Here is a 24,412-nt window from a genome sequence, read left to right as displayed (position 1 = left end):
CCCTTGACAGCTATACTGAGCCTCAGTTTTCACATTTGTGAAAGGGTGAGGATTAAAAAAACTGATACTTCTGGAAATGCCTGTCATTCTGATTGGATATTTTTAAAATATTAACTGAAATTTAAATGTATAAATTATAAAAAGAAGATGCCAGAAAGGACTATTATCATTTTATTACCCAGATAAACCCTGGTGGCCCACTGATAGGAGAAGGGGCTTCTCTAAGTAGTTTTCTTCATCCTGATTTCTGGACACTCCCTTCTTTAATCTGCTTTTGGAGGTACTGGGTGACATTTTGGCAAGTTTTATTCAATTTCTTTATGCCTTGATTTTAGGAAAGAAGAATAGTAGCTGTGCTGAGCTGTGCCAGGTCAGATAGAATTTTTGGAGTATTCTTTCTCTCTCTTGTAGACAGCCACTGTCATTTGGTAAGCCATAAGCCTTCCTTTGCTTTGACTGTGGTTAGTGTGTTTGCTGGATTTCTAAAATATATTTTTAGTGTTTACTTGTTTAGATTGAAAAGATTGGGCTATATTTTTAAAAGTTTATCCCTCCATTTTCGAAGGTCTTTTAAGTTGTGATATTACATGCAAGAGAGCTAACGGAATTCTGGACTCCATATTTTCATTTTTACCTTTTTTTTTTTCTCAAACTTTGAACCAACAATGGCTAAGAATGAGAGGAACTCAGACCCGAATATTTTTTCCCTTGTCAAGCACAGAGAATATGGGAAAAAATGAAATTGGGAAATTGTTTTGCTCATCTTCCTTTCCTCCTTTTTGGTCAGTTACCTTAGTCGTCCACCTCACTTTGTATTTCTAGTCTGGCTTCAGAAAGACCTGAATTTGATGAACTAGACACTGTTGTAGTAGTAGATTGCTAGAAGGAACCAAGATCCAGACGACCTTAAATGGTGGCTTCATGGAATTATATTCAAGGATGGTCCAGCTAATTTCCTCACTTCCATTGTGAAAGGAGTTTCCTATTCCTAAGAAAATGGACCTATTCAGACTGACACAGAAGAGGGAGATTTATCCCAGTGCATTTATATATGTATATATATTAAAATTATGTGTATATATATATATATAATGCCTAATGCAAATATCTCAGATGTTCTATTTTGTGTTTTTTCTTTAATTTTACTAATAAAATTGTGACCATTTTTTTACTCAAAAGAGGAGAACCTTAAAAATTAATTAAAAACACATTCTCAGTAGTCTAAGGTTCAGCGTGACTTGGCAGAGAATATTGCTGAATGGTTAGATAACAGTGCTGGTAGGCTTGGCTATTGTAACACTTTACATTTGAGTTTCTCTTCCTTGAAATTACAAGAACTATATGACTCAAGAGAAAGACTGATAATTAGGAGTATTCTGCTTGCTTTTTATATAGCCCATTGAAGAACATTTTGATTAATTATTTGGAGGTCATAGGAAGGTACCTTCATGATCTAACTTTTGAACAAGTAGTGTTGCAACAAAAAGCCATGACTTAAAATTAAAAAGGAAATTTGAAATGACCTATTTCTTTTGGCATCTCAAGCCAGATATCTGTCAGTAAAATGAGTCACTTTTCAGTCAAATGGGTGGTCAGCAATATAAATTTTATTGGGAAGCTGAAAGACACCATTGCCAAACAGAGCATCTGCAGCGTTCACATCTATATTTGAGCATCTTTCGTTTACCCAAGGGGTGCAGATGAGAAGAAGGAAGGCAGAGAAATGCACTTGCATAAAGCTTTTCAAGATGGATAGAAGAGACAGCATTCCCAGAGGCAGGTCAAGTTCAACCCAAGAACAGCTCTCTCAGTGCTTTCACAACTGGTTAAAATACAAGATCAGTAGTAACTCAGCTCTCAAATCAGTGCTGAAATCAAGCAGAAGTTTGTTAATATTCATACGGTTAACATACATCAAATAGGATTACTGAATTTTCTGAATCTAAAAGTTCTCCACAGTGTTGACATTTCCTTACTGAACTCCCAGGGTCGTTTGTTTTCAAAGGCTGTTGAGCTCAAGACGCATTTGGTTTTAAACAATCCTTCATAAAATATTCAACTTTCAGTCTAATATGATTGAAACCCAGCTTGAGTGTGTTTTATAATGCACTGAACTGGAAAGGCTATGGGCATTGAATTATTCAAAACATGGTAGGCGAAGGAGTGATATGTGGGGAGGAGTTGATCAAAGAAATCAGTGAGACTTGGTATGTCTTGTTATCTCATTTTATTTACCTTTTAGAATAGAACTCTTCCAAATACTAGAGGAAAGAAATCAATATCAATTTTCACCTGTCACGTTCCACACTTCAATTATTAATGAATGTCAAATTTGACCCCAGTTTTCTGTACCACCTGCTCTGCAATAATATTTGAGCCTTTATTAAAAATGTAAAATTGTCATTGAATTTCCAAATATGATTTGCCAGTGGCTAATTCAGCTTGTTTTATTAATAAGCAAGTTCTGATGAGTAATACTAATTTAATACGCCAGCATGTAAGGTTAAAGTGTGAATTATTCCTGCCGAAGGTGATGAGATATGACTGCGATGTGGTGGTAGGGCACTCACCTTCCTGAACGAACCCTGCGAGCACACAGTTCCTGGGAGAAAGCAGAACTTCATATTGTAGCAAATCTGATATTATTTTGCATGTCTCCTGTAGCAGTGGAATGCACACACACAAACATCATGGGTGAAAAAACACACATGCGCACCTTAGATGCTTACATTAATTTCTGAATATAGTTCTCCAGAAAGAAAAAGCTTTAGTGATGATTTTTATTTTTATAGTTTATTATTTTATCCATACTAAAACACTTCATCAAATCACTTCCTATTTTGTTGTCCATGGAATGCTTTCAATTTTGAGATGCTAAATACAAATGGAAATAATGATTATAGTCCTTGGCCATTAAAGACTAAGTTACAGAGAACCCAGTGACTGGAGGTCAGAGCTGCCACGGAATTATTCTCTGCTCCACAACCATTAGAATATCACTGTGTACCCACTTAAGGATAGAATGCTGCTATTGAGAAACTAGCTCTTTTATTTTTACTAAAAGGAGAGAACAGTAGGGGACCTTGGCTGCCTGAGTGTATGAGACTTTCTCTGTTTTGTACAATAAGCCAAAAACAATACATGAAATAGCCTCGGGTCTTTTGTCTTTTGTACCCAGCTCCTTCCTGTATTGCTCCTGATCAATTACACTTAAATCAACAAGAGTTGCTTGAACATTTTGACAGTTATGCTCCCCATTCCCTGAAGCATTTTTAAAGGGTTACTGAGATAAAGCTATTTCAAAAAATACTCCCTCCAAATTTTTTCAGGGTGGCATCAATGAAAGTAACTTAGAGGAAAAATACTCCACCTTGAGTTCATGGCCTATCGCGCTAAGGCCAGGCAAGCATAAACCTTCATAGCAAAACCTAAGTTTGCTCCAAGTTGAGAATTTGGTTTCCATGCTCTTATATAAAATGTATATGGAGAATTTAATTCCCTATAAGCCCTTTCCAAAGAGAGAATACAGTTCATCATTCATAAGAGATGATGAAAATTACAATTTTGTTGAATAGGTGGAATATATATTACATATAATATATATATTTATTTTTAATATATATATATAAAATATATAAAGTTACTATTCAGAGTCCTAAAAAATGGATTTTTCTTACTTACCAAGAATGAACAGTAACTTGATCTCTAAACAATAAAGCACCTGGTCATAAGAGAATCATAAAAAATATTTGATATCAGAATGAATTCACTGTTCAGGTGTAAAGAGGGAATAGCTTCAGTTTTCCTCTTTTGTGCACCCCATTATTGCATCCTGGACAGAGGGGATTTTCTTGATTTTAATCTAAAGGAGAAATGTTCACTTTTGTTGAGATGGAAATTGACAACCTCAGTAGGCAGAGGCACTGTTTTTATTTGGCTGAATTCATTTCTAGTGATAATTCAAGGTGTAATAGGGTTTTCTATGCCACTCCAAAATCTGAAAATGATAAGCATCTCACCAGAGTTTCAGGATGGCCCATTACCTATTCTGTGGAAAGGATATTCAAAATACCATGCTTCATCAATGTCTTCTTTGACTTATTAATCAATGGACAACTACTGAGTTAAGACAGTGTCTTATCCTTGCTTCAAAAAAATAAAAACAGGGTTTCCCTGGTGGCGCAGTGGTTGAGAGTCTGCCTGCCGATGCAGGGGACACGGGTTCGTGCCCCGGTCCGGGAAGATCCCACATGCCGCGAAGCGGCTGGGCCTGTGAGCCATGGCCGCTGAGCCTGTGTGTCCGGAGCCTGTGCTCCGCGACGGGAGAGGCCACGGCAGTGAGAGGCCCGCGTACCACAAAAAAAAAAAAAAAAAAAAAAAAATCCCACAAACACAAAAAAACTGTTAACGATGAAAACTTATTATGCCAGGCCTTAGTATGGCCTGACTTGGAAATTTAGTTTCAGAGGCTTTTGTGAATATACCAAGGAAAGAGGACCTAGGTGTATCTTATTCCCACAGGCCGCCAAAAAATATTTGCTTAATGGAGAAAAAATTAATATAGGAGAGTATAGGAGAGAACCTGACAGATGCTTAACATTATTGAGTGACAGCAATGCCCAAACTCATCTGTGATCAAACACTATGAAAGTATCCTCCTAAGGATAAACTTACTACAAATAAGAAGTGAAAATTCAATTATGGAGATACTTTCCGTTTCAGCTCTGATATGCAAAAAGCTTGGAAGTTGTCACTGTATCTTGTCCTTACAAGATAATGGGGTACAAAATGAAAATCAATGACTTTTCTCAGACGTGATTAATAAAACATGTAACTATGAAAGAATTTTAAAACTGTAATTATGTATGTGTATATATGTGTCTCTGAAAAATGTGTCAAAGAAAACTGAGGGTATCAGTAGAAACTCATTTAACTTCTATCTCTTCTTACCTTTATTTCCTCCCAAACTTACCAGTATCCAACCAACTCGAAGGATACAAGTGACTTTTATATACTGTGCAAGGTTTTTTTCTTATTCATATGTCCATGTTTCCCCAATTCTCTAAATTATTATCTACATCTTCAGGATCTCCTTTATCCGTTCCTTCATTTCAACATATAAGTCCTTCTCATTCTAAAAAAATCTTTTTTGCTAATTATTTTCTCTTTTCATCCAAACTCCTTCAGAGTAGCCTATTCCCAGTGTCTTCACTAGCCCCGCCTGGCCCCCACAGGCAGCCCTACACCCTCAATTTATTGCCATCTGGCTTTTTGTCCACCACTTCACTGAACTGCTCTAAGGTCACTGGGGACCTAACTGCCCAAATCCAATGGACACTCACATTCTCTGAAGGATGACACTGTCATCTACTTCCTCCTTCTTGAAACTTTATCACCTCACTCCTTCCCAGAATTCTTTCTCTGCTTATTACTTAAACGTTGTCAGTACTCACAATTCTCTGAAATCTCATCCATTTTCATGATTTTAATGACTGCTGATATGTGCTGATGACATTCAAATTTTTATCTTTCCATGTCTTCACGTGCATGTCCAGTTATCTACCAGTCTGTCTCCTGAATTCTACAGGTGCTTTACAATTCAACATGTCCAGAACTGAAGTCTTTTCCCAATTCAGTTCTTTATCCCCTATTTCCAAACTCAATGATACCACCACCCAACCTTAGTCACACAGATGGGGGTTCAGCCTCCGCCTCCTACTTCTTCCTTACTTCCCAAGATCAAGTCTTGCTTGTAATTTCCTAAATACAATTAGAACTTATTTCCTCCCTTCAACTATACCTTATTTCAGACCCCTTTCTTCTTGCTATTACCTGGTCTAGAAGTTACCAAATTGCTGTTTTGGTGGAACCAGTTGTTAGACACTTCTGTTAAAAAAGGACTCTAGAGTCAAATAGCTTTGAGGATGGCTGTGTACCATACACCTGCTTTGACGATCCAGAATGAACACTAGCCTACAGTAGCCCCGAGAAGCTGTACAGTAAAGAAACCTGATTAACTTTACTTAAGCCAGGTTCTCCCTTCTGCCGGCCTATAAACCTTTCAGTAGGGACTGGAGAGGAGGTGGCAGCGTGAAAGTCCCACTTGAAAATAAAAAACACTGCTCCTCAGAAGAGTGGGGCATAATTGTCTCCAGGCTTCTTCAAATTTCTCATCCATACTGACGTCAGTGGTCTAAAATGCCACCTGAACTTGTCCTTTCCATACTTAGCTGTTTTCTGAGGAAACCAGCTCCACGCACATGGGTGGTTAAGACCCGCTCTCCTCCTCCTCACGGCCTCCTTTAGGGGCACTTGCCACTGCCTGGTGACACTGCACTGATCCTCCAGAGCCTGTGCCTGTGGCTCCGTAACACACCTCTCGCACACTCACGGCTCTGGACTTCCGCTGTCCTCTCTGCCTTGAGTGTCCTTTCCCTTCACCGGCTGACTCACCAGTTTTCCACGAGTCCTTTAAGACTTAGCTTAGGGACTGCCTCTTTCGATGACTTTTCTTTGCCTCACAGCTCCCCCTCTTCTTCCACAAACACTGACCAAATGCCCTGAATATGCCCGTCACAGCATGTCATGTGCAGGATGAGACATCTGCTGTGCGTCTTCCCCTCTCACTCCACTGCTAAAGGGCCAACGCTACATCTTGCTCATTGTTTCACTGCTCTAACACCCAATCCATGACTAATGAACTAACTACTACTGTAGTAGCCCTCTTTGTAACAATCAGGCAGGAACTTCTAGAAGAAATCTGACACTCCAGCTGTTCTCTGCTCTCACCTTTCAGTCTGAATGAACTAAAGACTTATCTGTACATGTTTTACCAGGGAGACATAATTTAATCCAGAGATGTGTCATCACATACTCTTACATACTCTGCCGTTCAAAAATTCTGCTCACGATGGGGGAAGGAGACAGGTGTGCTTTCTGACAGTCCCACTGTTTTGCAGTTCTAGTGCTCACTGCCTTCTCTCTCAGTGCATTCCTTAAACCCTTCCTCTCTTAACAAGGAAACAGGATAACAAAGTAATTAAGAGCCTGGGTTCTGCCTATCTGTGAAACAGAAACATAACCAAGGACATAGAGAATAGACTGGTGGTTACCAAGGGGGAGGGGGTGGGAGAGGGTTGGATTGGGAGTTTGGGATTAGCAGATGCAAATTGGTGTATATACAGGATGGATAAACAAAAAGGTCCTACATGGGACTTCCCTGGTGGCGCAGTGTTTAAGAATACGCCTGCCAATGCAGGGGACACGGGTTCGAGCCCTGGTCCGGGAAGATCCCACATGCCAGAGAGCAACTAAGCCCGATGCCACAACTACTTAAGACCATGCACCTAGAGCCCGTGCTCTGCAACAAGAAAAGCCACCACAATGAGAAGCCCGCACACTGCAACTAGAGAAAGCCTGCGTGCGGCAACGAAGGCCCAACGCAGCCAAAAATTAAAAAATAAATACATTTATTTTTAAAAAAGTGGATGTATTTTAAAAAACCAAAAAGGTCCTACTGTAGAGCACAGCAAACTATATATCCTGTGATAAACCGTAATGGAAAAGAATATGAAAAAGAATGTATATAAATGTGTAACTGAGTAACTTTCCTGTACAGCAGTAATTAACACAACACTGTAATTCAACTATACGTCAATAAAAAAATAAAATTTAAAAAAATTGCCATAAAAATAGTCACATAAGGGGGACTTCCGCGGTGGTCCAGTGGTTAAGACTTCGCCTTCCAATGGAGGGGGTGAGGGTTCGATCCCTGGTGGGGGAGCTAAGATCCCACATGCCTTGCGGCCAAAAAACCAAAATATAAAACAGAAGCAATACTGTAACAAATGCAATAAACACTTTAAAAATGGTCGACATCAGAAAAAATCTTTAAAGAAGAAATTCACATAAATCAGAAACAAATGAAACATAATAAAGTCCATACATTAAAATAAATTCCATACATTAAAAAAAAAAATAGAGCATGGGTTCGGGTCACATCGCAGCTTCCCACTTACTTACAGCTGTGTAATTCTGGGCAACTCACATAATGTCTCCTCAGACTCCTCATCTATAAACGGGGATGGTAACAGTTCCCTACCTCAGAGCGTTGCTGTAGTCCATAAACACGGTAAGTGCCTTGGTAAATGTTTGAGGCTCTCTGGTTATTGTGAATTAAAATACCTCAATGGCTTCTGGCCATGTGATTTATAATAGTTTGATGTTTAACCAAATGGTAAAACTATTCCATTTATTATTCCCATATCTTTTTAACCCTTACACCCTGCTTTGTTGTTTATGTTTTCTCCCAACATAGAGTGCTAGTTCCAGGAGAGTAAAGGCTTTATTTTGTTCACTGCTGAAAGCAATAGCACCCAGAAAAGTACTGTACATATGAAGCCCTCAGTAAACACTAGCTGAATGAATGGTGCAAAGTGTCACAAGGAAAAGTACACCAAAACTTTCATTATAATAAAAAAGTATAGATAAATCTTTCTCTAATGGCTTCCAGTCAAGTAACTGAAACCACCATATGCTATAATAAAAACGTAAGTAATTTATTAAAATTTGAAGGCAAAAACATAATTTTAAATGATTTAGACCTATGTTAGGCGTGATAGAGTATGGATGCTTTCTTGAAATTTACAATCAGATCCAGGAGTATCACCTTCAGAATGTTCTAGTAGATTGAGTTTACTTTTAGTTGTCTTTGATGAAACAGTCACTATTCTACTCTCTTTAACAGAAGTGTGTTTTTTTGAAGACTCACTTTTAATTGGTTTATTAACCAAAGAATTATTTTGCCCAATTCCTTTGCTTTTATGCTTTACAGGTGAGTCAGAGCAGGAATGCAGGTCCTTCCCAGGTTGTCTCCTAGCAGAGAATTTTTAGGTATATTCACGTGCTTTGCTCATTCTCTCTGAAGACGACCTGCTATTTCTAGATAATTCCTCTTCTTTGCTTTGACTTTCAGTTCCAGAAATGATGTCTGCTGAAGGGAGAACATGTTCTAGCAATGAACTCTTCAAAAGACCCCTGCCGCTGCTCTGTGACTGGGACCCCCAGGTTGTCTTTGGAAGTTTCTAAGGCCTCCTGAGTAGACACTGGGACATGGAAGGAGTCGAGAGGCAAAGGAATCCTAGCATCACCTGTAATTTTCTGAAACTGGACGGAAAAACAAAAGACAAGACAAAAATTCAGTGATGAACAAAGCCAACCATTAAAAAGTAGAGTTCAAAACTTCAGTGTTACTCTGTGACCTTATTATTAACACAGTCAATATTCAGAAGATTTCAGAGCCAGTTTTTTTCTAATTATATCTTGCCAAGTGATTCTCAGCTTAACCTAGCTATATCCAAGGCTATGTCCGCTACATTTTCAGACTTTGGTGACTGGGGTAGTTATTACCCATTTCCTTTCCCTCACTAAAAATAAAACCCTATTCTGTAAGATAATTAATTTCTTTCCTATCCTCCAGGCACATGTAAACAGTATATAGTTTGTGACCAAACTCTGTTCTCAAGCTGTCAGTTCCCAAGACCAGTCTGAGATTGGTTGATATGGGCTCCAAGTAAGGCTAGAGGAAAAGCTGACAGGTTTTCCCCTCCCATTCCCATAACCAGGTGATTCACTGTAATATGTTACCTATTAGCTATGTCTGGATTACTTATTTTAAAAATTATATCAGTATGTGTACCTTCATTAGTATTCCTTCACTGTAAGCTGACTGCATACAAATAGAAACCTAGATAAAATATAAATAGAATAGACATTTATACAATTTAAAATCTGGAATATTTTCTCTAATGTTTTCTTTCTTCATTAAGGATAGTTTGCTTTAACTCATAAATTTTCTAAAGAACTTCCAGTCTCCTTATTTACAATAATACAGTATCATGAAATGGGCACACATTTACTAATCTCAGATTTGGAAAGGATTCCAGAATCTTATAGGTTCTGAGCATGTGAACTATTAGAGACTGATCGTTATTGTTTTCTCCCTGACTTGGTCATTTCCTTTTTGCTAATCACTCTTAGAATCATTAAGTGCTGTTCTGTCCACTTACTTGGATATTTTTCATTTGTCCTGGGGCACCCTGTTTTGATTCTGATTTTTCTTCTTCAAGTGCCTTCTTTTCTTCTTTACGTGGACTACTAACAGTAGAATTCATCTGGGGACGACCTAGTAAATGAAAATCTGACTGATCTATACCAGCCATTGTGGCCAGCTGCCCAAGCCTGGACCAGAGGAGGAAAGGAGAAAAGACAAAGGTTATTATAATCACATAAGAGCAGTTTAGATTTCCCCAGACCTACAATCATGAAATACTTCTAAAATCTTAAAAGCCAACATCCTACGCCAGACCACAAGCCTCTCTCTCCCCCAAATTCTCAGCCCTTTCCAGATTCATCCTCTAGGACACATCCCATCTCCTTACCTATTACCGCTCCATTTTAAACACTGTCTGACTAGCAGCTTCACATCTACCACGCACCTCGTCCACTACCTCTCACACCTCTATTCCCACACTTCTTTACCACATTTCCTCCAGTTTCCAAGAATGTGTTTGTTCCTTCCTTCCCAACACCAACACCAATTCATTCACTGACAAAACACCACTCCATCAACTATCAATCTCCACTTCCCTCTTCCAGCAAAATTGCTCCCAGTTGAGAACCACTGACCTATCTCCCCTGCAGATTAATAATAATTTTTATGTCTAAGGCAAAAATAACTTTAATTCACTTATCAAACAAGCAAAATATGTGAAAGATAGGAAAATTCTTATGCATTCCCGAATATTTTCAATGAAAACTGCCTTCAATTTAGTCTTTACAAAAAACTACACCTACTAATTACTCTATCTACAGGTTACTCTTTTATAATGAGCTCCCCACTCTACCAAAGCAGGCTTCCCTATTTGCATTTCTTAAAAAATTTAATTCCTCATTTTAAATAGTCAACTATATTACCTATAATTACACTAAATATGGCCACGGAAGTGATGAAAATTGCTCCAGTTCCTCAGCAAACTACCATCACAGTCGCAAAGAGAAGAATGCCATGAAGAGAAATGAACTAACCCAGCATCTTTAAGGAGATCCAAGAAAGCATGGAACTTCTGAAAAGAATTCTCAATGCTGCCCAAAACACCTGCATCATCCAGGATCATGCTTGTCAATGAGTGGGCATGAAGGGCTTCAGACAAAGAGAAATTCATATTTCTTAAGTGGGCATTTTCATGTTCCAGCTATAAAAGAAGACTAAAAATGTCTGACATGATTTTTTCTCATTGTCATCAAAAGTAGTCTTCCCTATTTTCAAGGAACAAAACTAAAACACTCAAAATGTAATTAATTTGTAATTAACCTAACTCTCCACCAGTAAAGACAGAGACCATATCACATAGTAACCAAAACCCACAGGCACCCAACAAAGTTTCCTATATAACACTTAGGTGGTACATAAAAAAACCAAAGTTACCGTTTTATTAATGATCTTTCACAAAAGATCACATTTCTAACTAGTTCAATTCATAATGGAGCCTTATTCTACATTAGAAAATTACCTGCTTTAAGTTTCTCTTAAATTAGAAAATGAAATATAGAATCTGATTTGAATAAAACATATTACAACTCTGCTGAATGTTAAGAATTAACTTTAGTGAGCAAAATATCTAATGCTTACGTTTAAAAGTCCTAAATCATACCCAACCCAATCTATTAAATGTACAATCACCAATATTTTCTTTGGCTTCTTGAAAATATTCCCCCCATGCACTCTTCCCCTTCCGCTCATCATCTATGCACTTAAAACCCCCTGTAAGCTCAACTCTAGTATTTCTCAGAAAGGCCATTAATGTTCATGATGCCCCTTTTGCCTTACATGAGCAGGTGGCTCAACATTTACTGAATGAGTGTCCGCCAATCCAACGGATGCACTTTCAAAAATTCCTCCCTACACTCATGCTGTGATAAATTATATTTAGATAGAACTTTTTAGATTATGCCCTGCTTTCATGCACATTACCTAATGTAATTCTCATAGTATATATTTTTATCTTACATTGCATTCTTAGAAGTTTTCCAATATCTTAAATTTATTTAAATGATTCTCTTTCCTAATTCATTGCCAGGAGAGTCTCATCGTGTCTTTTATATTACTGTATATACAGTATATGCACAAAAGTGCCTTCTTGAATCAAAGAATCATGAACAGGAAATAAGCTAATGTCATATAAAAGCGCACACACACACACACACACACACACACATACACAAAACCAGATTTTCACATTTTTAAAAACATGCTTTCTGGAATATAGATCATATGATCACTAAATACCAGTAAATGCAAAAGTCCACTTGATACAACAAATTTGCAACATATTACAGTTTTAAATCTTACAAATTATGTGTATATGGCTTAAAATCAAATCAAAATAAAACTAAAACACTCTCTAAAGCAGAAGAAGAAACTTGTTTACCTCACTGACTCGTTTATCAGCCTTCAGTCTTATTACTCTTTCCTCCTTTAACTGCTTTAGGCACTCCTCCAGGTTTTCCTAAACAGAGTCAATATTATAACTAATTCATAGTATAATATCCCAAAGCCTTTCCAGCTATTGGTCTCATCAGGATTTAGAGGCAGAGCCAGAAGTGAACTCAGATTTTAGTCTGCTACTGGTAATATCATACCATGCTAGTGAAATGAATTATCAAAACCTATCAAGTTAGCATAGGTAAGATTTATTTAAATTCCACTCTTTCCAACATAAATTTGTGGTAGCCCACCATAAAAGGCATATGCGTATAAATAACATAGTAAGTCAGAAATAAGAAGTTAAGACCCAGAAAGAAAAATTCTATTTTTATTTGTGGGTCTCCTTATAGTAGGAAGTCCTATTAATGAACATGCTTAACATACCTGAATTGCCTAATTGCAGATTCAAAAGCATGTTTTTAAGAAGTACTCACTTTTAAAGCAATTCACAGTCAAGCACTGTTCCTGGAGTTCCCTGGGTATGAAATAATCTAATCATCAAAACCCTAAAAGGGGGCTTCCCTGCTGGCACAGTGGTTAAGAATCTGCCTGCCAGTGCAGGGGACACGGGTTCGAGCCCTAGTCCAGGAAGAACCCACATGCCGTGGACCAACTAAGCCCATGCACCACGACTACTGAGCCTACGCTCTAGAACCCACGTGCCACAACTACTGAAGCCTGCACGCCTAGAGCCTGTGCCCCGCAATGAGAAGCCACCACGCTGCAACGAAGAGTAGCCCCCCGCTCGACGCAACTGGAGAAAGCCCGCGAGCAGCAACGAAGACCCAACGCAGCCAAAAATAAATAAATAAATGTATAAAAAAAAACCCTACGTGGAAAGAACGATCACTAACTCCATGGTTTTTTTTTGTTTGTTTGTTTTTTTGCGTTATGTAGGCCTCTCACTGTTGTGGCCTCTCCCATTGCGGAGCACAGGCTCCGGACAAGCAGGCTCAGCGGCCATGGCTCTCGGGCCTAGACGCTCTGCGGCACGTGGGATCCTCCCGGACCGGGGCACGAACCCGTGTCCCCTGCATCGGCAGGCGGACTCTCAACCACTGCGCCACCAGGAAAGTGCTATTTTACAGATGAGGGAAACAGAGGCAGAGAAGTAGAATAAGTAGAGCAGCACAACCAAGGTCACACCACTAAGTAGCAGAGCCACACTGTGGACTCAGGAAGCTGGGTGCCATTCCTGTTCACGGAGGTGGTAGTCTTCCCATTCACCAAGGTCACTGAAATAAAATGAACACTGATAAACTCTCTTAGGAGTTTTAGGAACTAAGACACTTCGGTCCTTGAAGTGGGGACACTGCTTGCAATTGGCAGAATTCTAACAGAGGCCCCAAGATTCCTACTTACTGAAGTACACAAACCTTCCACTTATCCAATCAAACTCTAAATCTAGGTGCTGTAGTGAAGGGATTTTGCAGATGGAATTAAGGTTCAAAATCAGTTGATTTTTTAAGATAGGGAGATTATTCTAGGTGGATGTGACCTACTCAGGCACCCCATGAAAAGGACCTGAACTCTTCCTGAATTGAAGTACAAAAGGGACAAGAGGGAGACTCTCCGTTGCTGGCTCTGAAGAAGTCCAATGCTGCGGCAGGGAAGGCAAGCGAGAGGCCTCTAGGACCTGAGACTGTCCCCTGACTGACAGCCAGCAAGGAATGGGGACCTCTGTCCTGCAACTGCAGAATCTGAATTATGCCAACAAGCCGAAGCAGCTTGGAGGCATTCTTTCCCAGAGCCTCGGGATGCTAACACAGCCAGACTGAAATCTTGATTTCAGCTCTGTGACCCACACAAACTATGGTGAACACCCAACGTTTGGGACTCAATGTCTTACACTTAAATTTCACGTGCTTTAACACTCTCGGGAGGGAACCCACATGTTCCCGTGTGTATCTGAGCAGGAAACCCAGTCACGCTGTGCCTGGACTTCTGACCTACAGAACTGTGAGCTAGTCAAATAGGTATTGTTTTCAGTCAGTAAGAGTGTACTAAAAGAATTAATATTCTACTCAACCTCCAGGCTCATGAACAAAATAAACGATTTTCATTGTTTTAAGCCACAGTTTCAGGGTGGTTTCCTATGCAGCGATAAACAATCAGAATACCTACACTTATGAAAACAGTAAGGTATATTTATACATTTTAGCTGCTTTGAACAATCACTTAAAGAATGAGGAACTCTATTATATGCCATCATTGGCAGAGGAGCTGGTATCACTTTCTGGAGAGTAGCTCTTGGTACCTAACAACAATCCTACATCAGGGGTTTACCCTAAGGAAATCAAAGATGTGGGCAGAGATTTATCTACCAACATGATGTCTTAAGATTGTTTATAACCAAACCCTAGAAGAAGGCTAAGAGCCTCCAAATTGGGATTGGTTTAAACAAAAACAGATCACCGAATGAAGGAATGCGCTATGAAGCCACTAAGAAAATAATGACAACAGGTCTCAACCAGAGTTAATGAATGGGCTTCAGGAGTTCTACATTCAAAATATATCTGTGAGTTTTTCCTGGGAGATGGTGCATAAGCTTAATCAAATTCTCTGATGTAGAAGAGTATTTAGTGGTAAGACAAAATATTTTTCATACTTTTTTCAGACAAAAGAGCAGATCAGGTGTGTGTACATGCAGAGGTGGCTTTTATTTCCTTCAATGAGTTGTTCATTGTTTTCAAAAATTTACTCAATGAACATATATTTTTATATTCAGATCATGTTTAAAAAACTGACAGTCTAAGAACTTCAAATTCTTTAATGTTTCATTACTAAAGCCGGCCAAGTTTTCAATGGGGAAAAAGGGGGAAAATTGCAAACTTCCTCTACTTTCAATATAATGGTTTAATAAATCTTCTAAAACCGATTTCAAAGAATTTCTAAACAAATAAGCAAATAAACAAAAAAACTCTCACCACAGTCAGAGGAAAGTAGAGTAAAACTTCCTGACTGGTTCTAAATAGCACATCAAAGTGCAATTACATGAAATAGTTTCTTCCTCTAGTGGAGGAAATTAGAACACAGTGTTAAATTTTTGTGGAAAAGTGTACCCTCCTCCCACAAAGTATTAATAATTCATGTCCCTTACATGGAAATATGGAACCAAAAAAGTTAGAAAGTAAAATTGCTTGATATTCTGTTACTTAAGTAAGACTAATGATAAGGCTTTGGAATAATTTTCCTTCCTGTCATCTGCTCTCCCTTCCTCCCTCTGTACACTGGCTAGGGTGATTTTTCTGGGACAAAGCTCCCATCACATTGGATATCAAATTTTATGTTCACCTTTTCTCCATTTAACATTGAAATCAATCATTTCTCATATAATCAGGGGATTCATAACCTTGATTTTTTTTGTGTGGGCTACAAAATATTCCACTGAGTGGGTTTACTGGTTAACCACTTTACACATTTAAATTCTTTCCAACTTTTCAATATTATAAGACAAAATAACCGTTTTTATGCATGAAGGCTTTTTTCCATATTGAGAATAATGTTCTTGCAATAAATCCATAAAAATGAGTTTGAGGTCAAAGCAAATGGACATTTTTAAGGCTCTGAGGTACCTATCTCCAAACTTCTTTCCAAAAGATTTATGAGATTTTATACTGCCATCAGCGATGTATCACTTGGTATATAACCTCTACTACAACTGTTGGCTTATTTCCTCACGTAGAGTGCAAGTTATTTGAAGATAGGGGGTGTATTTTATTAAGTGTTTATCCCCAGCACCTGTGCCTAGCACAACGTGGGCGGTCAATATATAATTGCTTAATAAGGAAAATCCCTGCCAATACAAGATGTACGTGTGTGAAAGACAGACTGTGTGTTTTTCTCTAACTGCATAGATGAAAACTTGTCATCTTCTTTAATGTGTAATTTTTTTTCTTATAATTAGCAATTTATTCTCTTTTAGATTATATTGTAAAAATTCAGATTCTCTGAGGCAAATGGACCTGGCACTACCCATTAGCTATATAACCTTGGACAAGTTCTATAACTCTAGGCCTCAACTTCCTCATCTATAAAATGGAGATAAGCTCCCATATCACAGAGCTCTCGTGAGGATTACATGAGTTAAAACACATATAAAATTAGAAGAGTGCTTGGTACACAGCATATGTTCAATTAATGCTGAATGAATAACATGTGAATGCAAACAGTAGTGAAGGGCTTAAAATGAAATAGTCTCATCCCACTCCCACATTCGGCACTCAAGAAGTGACCAATTCTTTACTCAGGTTTTTAATTGTAAAATACGATATGCGTACTGAGAAGTGCACAGAACAAAACTGTCAATGTGACAAATAAAAAGAGAATACTTACATAACCAGTACTCGAATCTGAAAGTATTGATACTTGTCAGCATCTCAAAAACCCCCCCATATCCTTTTCCCATCACAATCTCCTTCCCTCTTCCCAGTTAAACACCGTCCTCATTTCTTGACAATCCTTTTCTTTAACCTGCATGCATCCCTAACAAAAGAGTTTAGTTTTGTCAACATCTAATTTTATGTAGAGGATCATAGTATATGAAGTCTTTTCTATCGTATTTCTTTCGCTCAACATTGGTTTAAAAAATTCATCCACATTGCAGCCTGTAGCTCTAGTTCATTCAGTTTTATTGCTTGATAGTTTTCCCACTGTACGAATACACATAATTTATTTAATTTTTGACTCTTAATGGACATTTAGTTTGTTTTCAGTTTGTGCTAATGCAAATCATGGACAGGAATCCTGCTGTACCGGTTATTCTGGTGCATTTACACAGGGCGGGGGTGAGGGCTGCTGGGTCACAGGCTATTTATATACCTTCAGTTGATGGAGAGTGCTAAATGCTTTCCAAAGTAGTTGTGTCGATTTATACTCCAGTATAAGTAGGGTAGAAGATTCCCATAGTACTCTAGGTCTACAATACCTGATACTACCACACTTTATGTATTTGTCAAACTGATTGGCATGTAGTATCATTGGTTTTCACTCACTTTTCTCTTATTACTTAATGAAGTCCTACACTTTTCTGTGTTTACTGGCTGTTTGGATTTCCTTTTTTATGAGGTTTACATCAACTATTGTTATTTATTATTATTATTATTTATTTATTTTTGGCTGAGTTGGGTCTTCGTTACTGCGTGCAGGCTTTCTCTAGTTGCCGTGAGCGGGGGCTACTCTTCATTGCAGTGGCTTCTCTTGTCGTGGAGCACAGGATCTAGGCGGGTGGGCTTCAGTAGTTGCGGCACGTGGGCTCAGTAGTTGCGACTCACAGGCTCTAGAGCGCAGGCTCCGTAGTTGTGGTGCACAGGCTTCGTTGCTCCGCAGCATGTGGGATCTTCCCGGATCAGGGCTCAAGCATGTGTCCCCTGCCTTGGCAGGCAGATTATTAACAACTGCGACACCAGGGAGGTCCAACTATTGTTATTTTGAATTCTTCTCCGAGTAATACTCTTACATGACCATTTTCTGACTAAATTGGAGGCATTATCTGTTCCCTTTCTATTTTACTAAGTAAGGGTTTAGTTCATTTACACTCTTCCTATGTCCACACTGCTCAGTAAAGTTATGTCATCATTAGTTATTCCACTGCTCATGATCTCTTTGATTGGTAGTGATATACTTAAAAACCTACACTGTTGATCAACTATAAACTCTCTCAACGTCACGCTTTGTAAAATGAGGACATTCATACCATCTTCCCTTTTTTCTACCTCCTGTCTACCTTCCAAACCTAGCTTTTACGTTGTCAAAGTTGAAATTTATATTCTATGTGCAGTTAAGTCTTCTGTTATTTGACAGTCAGTAAGGAGTAAGGTTTAAGACAACAGGCAGAGAGCCTAAACTCAAAGCCTCGATCCAACCCTAAATTAGGTACAGCCTGGGCAAGTTCCTTCCCTGTCGTAGCTTCCTTTTCACAAAAGTGGGAATGATATTAGCACCAACCTCATAAGGCTATTCAGAGGATTAAATGAGTTAATATATGCAAAAACACTTAGAGCCTAATATATACTAAGTACATACTAGTACATTTCAGTACATACCAAGTTAATGCAAATACATACTAAGTATAGTTTAGGTTAGTTATTTGTTATTACATGCAAGTTGACAATAAAAGCTGCAAACCAAGACAGTATTGCCATTATTACAATGAAATTAATATTGCCCACTGCAGATGTACTGTCTCTGTGTATAGACTACACCTCGTTCCATACTGTGTCAGTGTCACTGCCCTTGTGCAGGCTGACCACATACCCCAAGCCGCCTTGGGCTGTTCCAGTTTATACCTGTTGTCCTGATGTTACAGCGTTAGAGCGCCTCCTTACACTACAGAAGTGTAAGGAGTTTGGACAAGTTCTGGTTTGAACAACAAATTAGATAGGTGGTCATTACCCCCGTGTGTCGCTGAAAAGGGGGACATCTATAGTGTCAAGTGTAAGTGGATTCTTCTCTTCCTCACCAATAGTAGGTTAAAAATCAACCATAGCTTAGTTTCCTTCAGGTTTATGTCAGTATAGCCTTTTTTCCTCTGGAGTTCAAGTTCCTTCTCCTCTTCCTCTCCCTCTTCCCTTCCAACAGTGCCTAATACCTAGTAAGTACGATATGCCTCAAGGTGTTTCTAAGCTCTCAATCACACAATCAATAGAAGCCTCTTCAATCTAGACTAGCTGCTCTCTGCACTGAATCCCCTATTACCTTCCTTCTTGGTTTATTGCCTCATTTTGCTGGATTATTTCTATAAAAAGCTTAAGGTGTAGCACAGGAGGTCAATTTTTCAAATTTCTTTCTGTACAAAATATCTTCTTCAGCCTCCACTTATGACTGATAGTTTGGCTGGATACAAACCCCTAGGGTGAAAATTATGTGCCTGAAAAACTTTGGAGGTATCTTTCTAATGCCTTCCAGGATCCATGGTGCTGATGACAAGTATGATAAAGTCAGATTTTAACTTTTTTTTTTTAGGTGACCAGTATTTTTCTCTCTGGAATGGATGTATCCTGTCAGTATTTTATTCTATGTTAATTTATTTTTTCAGTATTTTAAAGTTTCATAATGAAGGGTGCCTAGGTATGAGTCTATTCTTGTTCATCTTGCTCAAAACTTGAGTAACTATTTTCAATCAGAGGCCTGATGTCTACTTTCAGCTGTGGGGAATTTTGTTGCCCTTTGACAGCTTCCCTCCATTTTTTTTCTGGGTCTGGAGTTTCTAATAGTTACATGTTGCATCTCCCAGATGCAGCCTCTCTAACATATTGCTATCACATTTTCCATTGTGTCTTTCTTTTTTATATGAGAAATTTTTTTAATTCCTACTGAAGTTATTTCAGCAACCATATTTTCATTTCCAAGAGACCTCTCTTGCTTTCTGACCATTCTCTTTTTAATTAACACCCTAGTCTTATTTTATAGTTGCTAGCCCTTTTTAAATCTCCCTCAGAATACTAATTAGGGTTTTTTCTTAAATTATTTTGTTCCCTAAATTGTCCCCGGTCCTACCAGGATATGTTTTCACACTTTGTCCCCCTCTCTCATGTTGTAAGCTTTACTCAACTATCAGGCAAATGACAGTTATTTTCTATTTAAGAATGAGTGCAGAAAGCTCCCTGAAGTCAACGATTGATTGGTTTCTTATGCAGGAAGAAGCGGGGAGTAACTGTAATAGGATCTCCCGCAAACACAATTTTCTAGGGTGTGAAAACTCACACTAGCTGCCCTAGTTCTCGCCAGTTTCACTGTTTTCAAAATGAAAGCATCTCATTTCAGGAGCGTGAGGGCAGGGCTGGGAGTCCACTCCTCCAAACACAACCCTTCAATGAGCTCCCCTATTTCAGTCACACTTTTAACTAACTCCACCCTCTCTCCTACATGCGCATCTGAGCATGGGACTACTTCTGCAGGTGGGGTCAGAATCCTCCTCAGTTGCAGGTGGTCCCTGTGCATATTCTAGTTGATGCTTTTCCTCTGTTCTACTGCCTCAGTTTCACACTCTTCCACTTGTCTTCCGTCTTTCAAAACTGTGTTGAAATCTCTTGATTGTTGTGGGCTTATATACTTAAACACTTTGATACCATCCTTGTAGTGTCTTGTCAAAACGGAGAAGAGCTGAAAGGGTTCTCAGTGCATTTTGAATCTGCTATTCTGTGGTCCCAGTGTGTAAACTTCTTGGTCTTCCCCAGTGTCTATCATTACTATTAGAAATACAATCTCCTGGTCTACTCATGAAGGAAATGAATACAACACACCTAAAATGACAAGGAATGTGGATTAGATGCTCTAGGGTCTTGTCGTACTCTGCCATTTACTAATAAGCCACTTACGTGCTACAAATTGTAGGTGCTCATTTATAAAATGAAAGAGGGTAACTCTACATGAACTATAGATTTCTCCTACTCTAACATTTCATAATTTTCTAAGTTTTTTTCTTAAAATTTCTCTATATTATCATTAATTTTAATTAAAAAAATAAAAATCTAACTTTCTCTTTTGAAAATCAAAGAGTTAATTCCCATAGTCCTACAATAATGGGATAATTAGTTCTGAAACCAGTCATGTTTCATACGAAAAGAAAATCATATTAAATGATTTTTAAAAATTAAACATGGACTTTGTAGCACAAAGACAAGGTCCCCCCCAAATGGTGTTCCTTTATTTACTAGAAATGTTCAGCTCTTCATTAAAGTTGAAATAAAATAAATATATTATTTTTGAGGTGCAAAAATTTCTTATGAAAATCAATTTTTCTTTTCTGTCCATACAAACAAAATTATGGAATGACATTAGAGGTCAGGTTTATTTGGTAATAGAATGTAGCTTCTTGATATTTTTTATTTTAGGAAAGGAGAATATCAACATCAAAACTTTTTTCAACTTTATTTTTATTTAAAATGAGAACATATTTTCCTCTTGTAAAAAGAGAGTTCAACTAGAACTGTCAATTTTCTCATCTGTAAAACAAGATCTTGATGTAAATACATCACCAGTTAAACCCAGTTAATACAACTATTGCCATTATGTACAGTATCCACACAGAATTGTGTATAAAAAAAATAAGCTCAAAAGAAGGACCTGGAAGGCTCTGCTACGGAGAAAACTGAACAGAATTCAGCTGACTAGCTCGGTAATAACTCTCTGAACTGCTGAGAGGCCCCTTTAGTTCCTATGTTCAGGATGGTTGAGATTTCACTCTCACTTTTGTAAATGGTGATATTAATCGTTCTCTAATTTACCACTCTGTGTGACGAGGATGGACCTGAGATTAAGTGTCTCAGGAAGAAGACAGAAAACCACAGAGTTGTTAAACTCAAGTGCAAAGACTGGGGATTCAACACTATTCTTTATGCAACAGCAATTCACATTACCATTTGGTCAGATTCTTTCAACAAAACAGAAGATGCACTCACATGTATTAAAAGACAGAAATTAACTGCCATCTGTATCAATATGTTAATGTGCTTCAATCACATGTTTTCATGAAAGTGTAAACATAAAATCACCTTTAAGATCTAGGCCATGTGATCTGCTCCCTGTCATGTCAGATTATACCCTGTGAAGTTTACTGTCTTAAGAGTGACAGAGTTCTTTATACCTTGACAAATAACTAAAAGGAAAATAAAAACCCACACACACAATAAGATGAAGAGCCTATACATCTGTCAATCTTGATTTATTTGCTTTTCTTCAGTCAATTGGACGTTTATAGCCACATTCTTAAAATCATTAACTGCAATCTTCCCAAACAGGTAATTGATGAACTGATGCATTCTAAAACTTGTCAGTAACAAAGTGTTATTCCAGTTTACAGCAACAGTTTAATTCTATTTAGGTACTAAAATTGAATACACTGAATACTGCAAACTTTATTCCCAACCACTCAGTAAAGTACTACATACTTTTGAGACAAAGGGAAAAAAAAGAAAAACCTAAAAAGCATAAGACTCTTCTGATTTTCATTTCCAATGATACATGCCGATCTTGATGATCAATCAGCGACTTAAATGTCAACTATAAACCCAGTATTTTATTAGCTGCTATGCAGTATACTAGAGCAATAGAAGAGAGAGGACCTCAAACCCTCTCTTCCCTCAAATTGAAAGGCAGGCTTCCTGACCCCTCCAGACCACTACTGGACACAGGGAACACACACTGTTTCAGGACCCCAATCAAGAGTCACCTGCTTTGTGATTACTTCCATGACACACCCTCACCAACACCACTGAATTTGCTGCTCCTACAGGACATTACATATATTTCCTATTTTAACACATACCACAGTGCATTATAATTATGATTGCAGATACATGTTCTAACAATTTAAAGATCATGATGACTTTTTTGCTCTTTATATCTTGCTATTTCCCTTCCCGTAATATTTCTTGAAGAGAAACCATAAAAATATAAACAAACACAAAAAACAGAAAATATACAAAACATGTGGTTTGTGGCTTAACACAAACTTAATATTAATTCTGACACTATCCAGCATGACATGTATCCATGGTACATGTATCCATACCAGTATCCATGGTACAAATGAGAATGGACCAAGGTTTGAGCAGGTACAGGAGACAATCCAGGCATGAACAACACCAAGAAAAGGTAGACAGGAAGTAACATGGTGTGTAGGAAATCACGAGACCAGTCTGATGGGAAGAGACTTAAACAAGACTGAAACTCACTTTCTAAACCTCCATCTCCAATGGGACAATTCACAAGACACAGGTGCCCCAAAGTGGCCGATTTAGTCAATCCCTTTAACGGGGAGGAACAGTCTAAAATTTTACCCCTTTAGTTTGCCCCAAAAGCAACTATCAAATGTTGGCAGGACACAATGAAGGCTTACCTTTGTTAACATAGTTACGTCTCTCTCTCTCACAACCAGCCCACTTAGCTCCAGGTTCCTTAGCGCACCTGACGCACTTACACAGCGTCTAAGAGCTTTACACAACTGGAAGGTCACATCTTTATTTCTTATTGCAGGAACACAACTTCTGGAAACTTTATTTCTGTCAGAACCTAAAGCAAAATTATTGTAAAATGAGTAATTTAAACCATACATTTTATCACCGTTAAAAAGCATCTAAAAAGAAAAAAAAAGCATCTGCTCTGTGCTAAGGATTAGAAACGACTCCTACCCTTAAAGCCTCATTAAGGAGGGACATGTATAAACTCAAAATTTCAATCACATGAGATAAAGAACCATAACCTTTATGCACAGAGGTTCCTATGGAGGCAAAAAGTTATGTCTAAGTGACGGCTTCATGATAACCCTGAAGTACAATCGAGAAAGATGAGGCTATGCAGAGTTGGAGGAGGAGGTGCATCAACTGCAGAGGGAGCACCTGTGCAAAGACACTCAAGCCTGACTCCTGCTGGGCACTGTAAATACTGCAGGTGGGGATGACTAAAGGCCAGGGGTCCAAGTGTGAGAAGGGACAGAAAATAGAGACGTTGGTCGAATCAAGCCTGGGAGAGAGCATGGCTTGTATCCCACAGGTGATGAGGCCCGGGGCTACCACTGGCTGAGTAAGGGTGCCTCCGCTGATTAGCAAAAGGCACCCTGCTGCTGAAGGAACAGTTAGATAAAGGGAGTGATCACAAAAAGCTCCCCTTCCTCAGGGCCAAAGAGCCCCAGGAGGCTTGGTAGAGCACAGTTCAGACTACACGCCTCTGGGCAGAGCACACGCTGGGCGGCTAGTATGCACTAACTCTGTGTGGGCAAGCCATTAGCAGCATTATTTTAGGCGTATCTTTTCATGTTAGAAGATCACTCAACCACAGTAGGCAGATGAACTTAGAGGAACTGAGTCCAGGGGCCGCGAAACCACCCAGGAGCTTCTGCCATAGTCTGGGCAAAATGCAATGTGGATG

At 38.6% G+C, this 24,412-nt stretch overlaps 1 long non-coding RNA gene and 1 pseudogene across 4 annotated transcripts in view; both read right to left on the bottom strand.

Moving 5' to 3' along the window:
* Positions 1 to 7,333: 7,333 nt before the first annotated feature.
* LOC309969026 (centrosomal protein of 78 kDa-like) lies at positions 7,334 to 10,610 on the bottom strand (annotated as a pseudogene). The gene is made up of 2 exons (XR_014327203.1): positions 10,068 to 10,610; positions 7,334 to 9,165 (listed from the first exon to the last, which is right to left on the bottom strand). The product of XR_014327203.1 is annotated as a centrosomal protein of 78 kDa-like (transcript).
* Positions 10,611 to 12,100: 1,490 nt separating this feature from the next.
* Positions 12,101 to 24,412, bottom strand: part of LOC309969027 — a 37,625-nt gene continuing 25,313 nt past the window's right edge. For 2 of the 3 annotated variants that reach the window (XR_014326602.1, XR_014326603.1), the window contains exon 4: positions 19,913 to 23,557. This is a non-coding gene — a long non-coding RNA (uncharacterized lncRNA). Of the gene's footprint in view, positions 12,567 to 19,912; positions 23,558 to 24,412 lie in introns of those variants that run through there. The other variant, XR_014326601.1, reaches the window with a different exon arrangement.

Source organism: Leucopleurus acutus (genome assembly GCF_964270905.1).
Source record: "Leucopleurus acutus genome assembly, chromosome: 11".
NCBI classification, from domain to species: domain Eukaryota; kingdom Metazoa; phylum Chordata; class Mammalia; order Artiodactyla; family Delphinidae; genus Leucopleurus; species Leucopleurus acutus.
The sequence above is the reverse complement of the archived record's forward strand: the minus strand, read 5'-3'. Positions and strand labels throughout refer to the sequence as shown.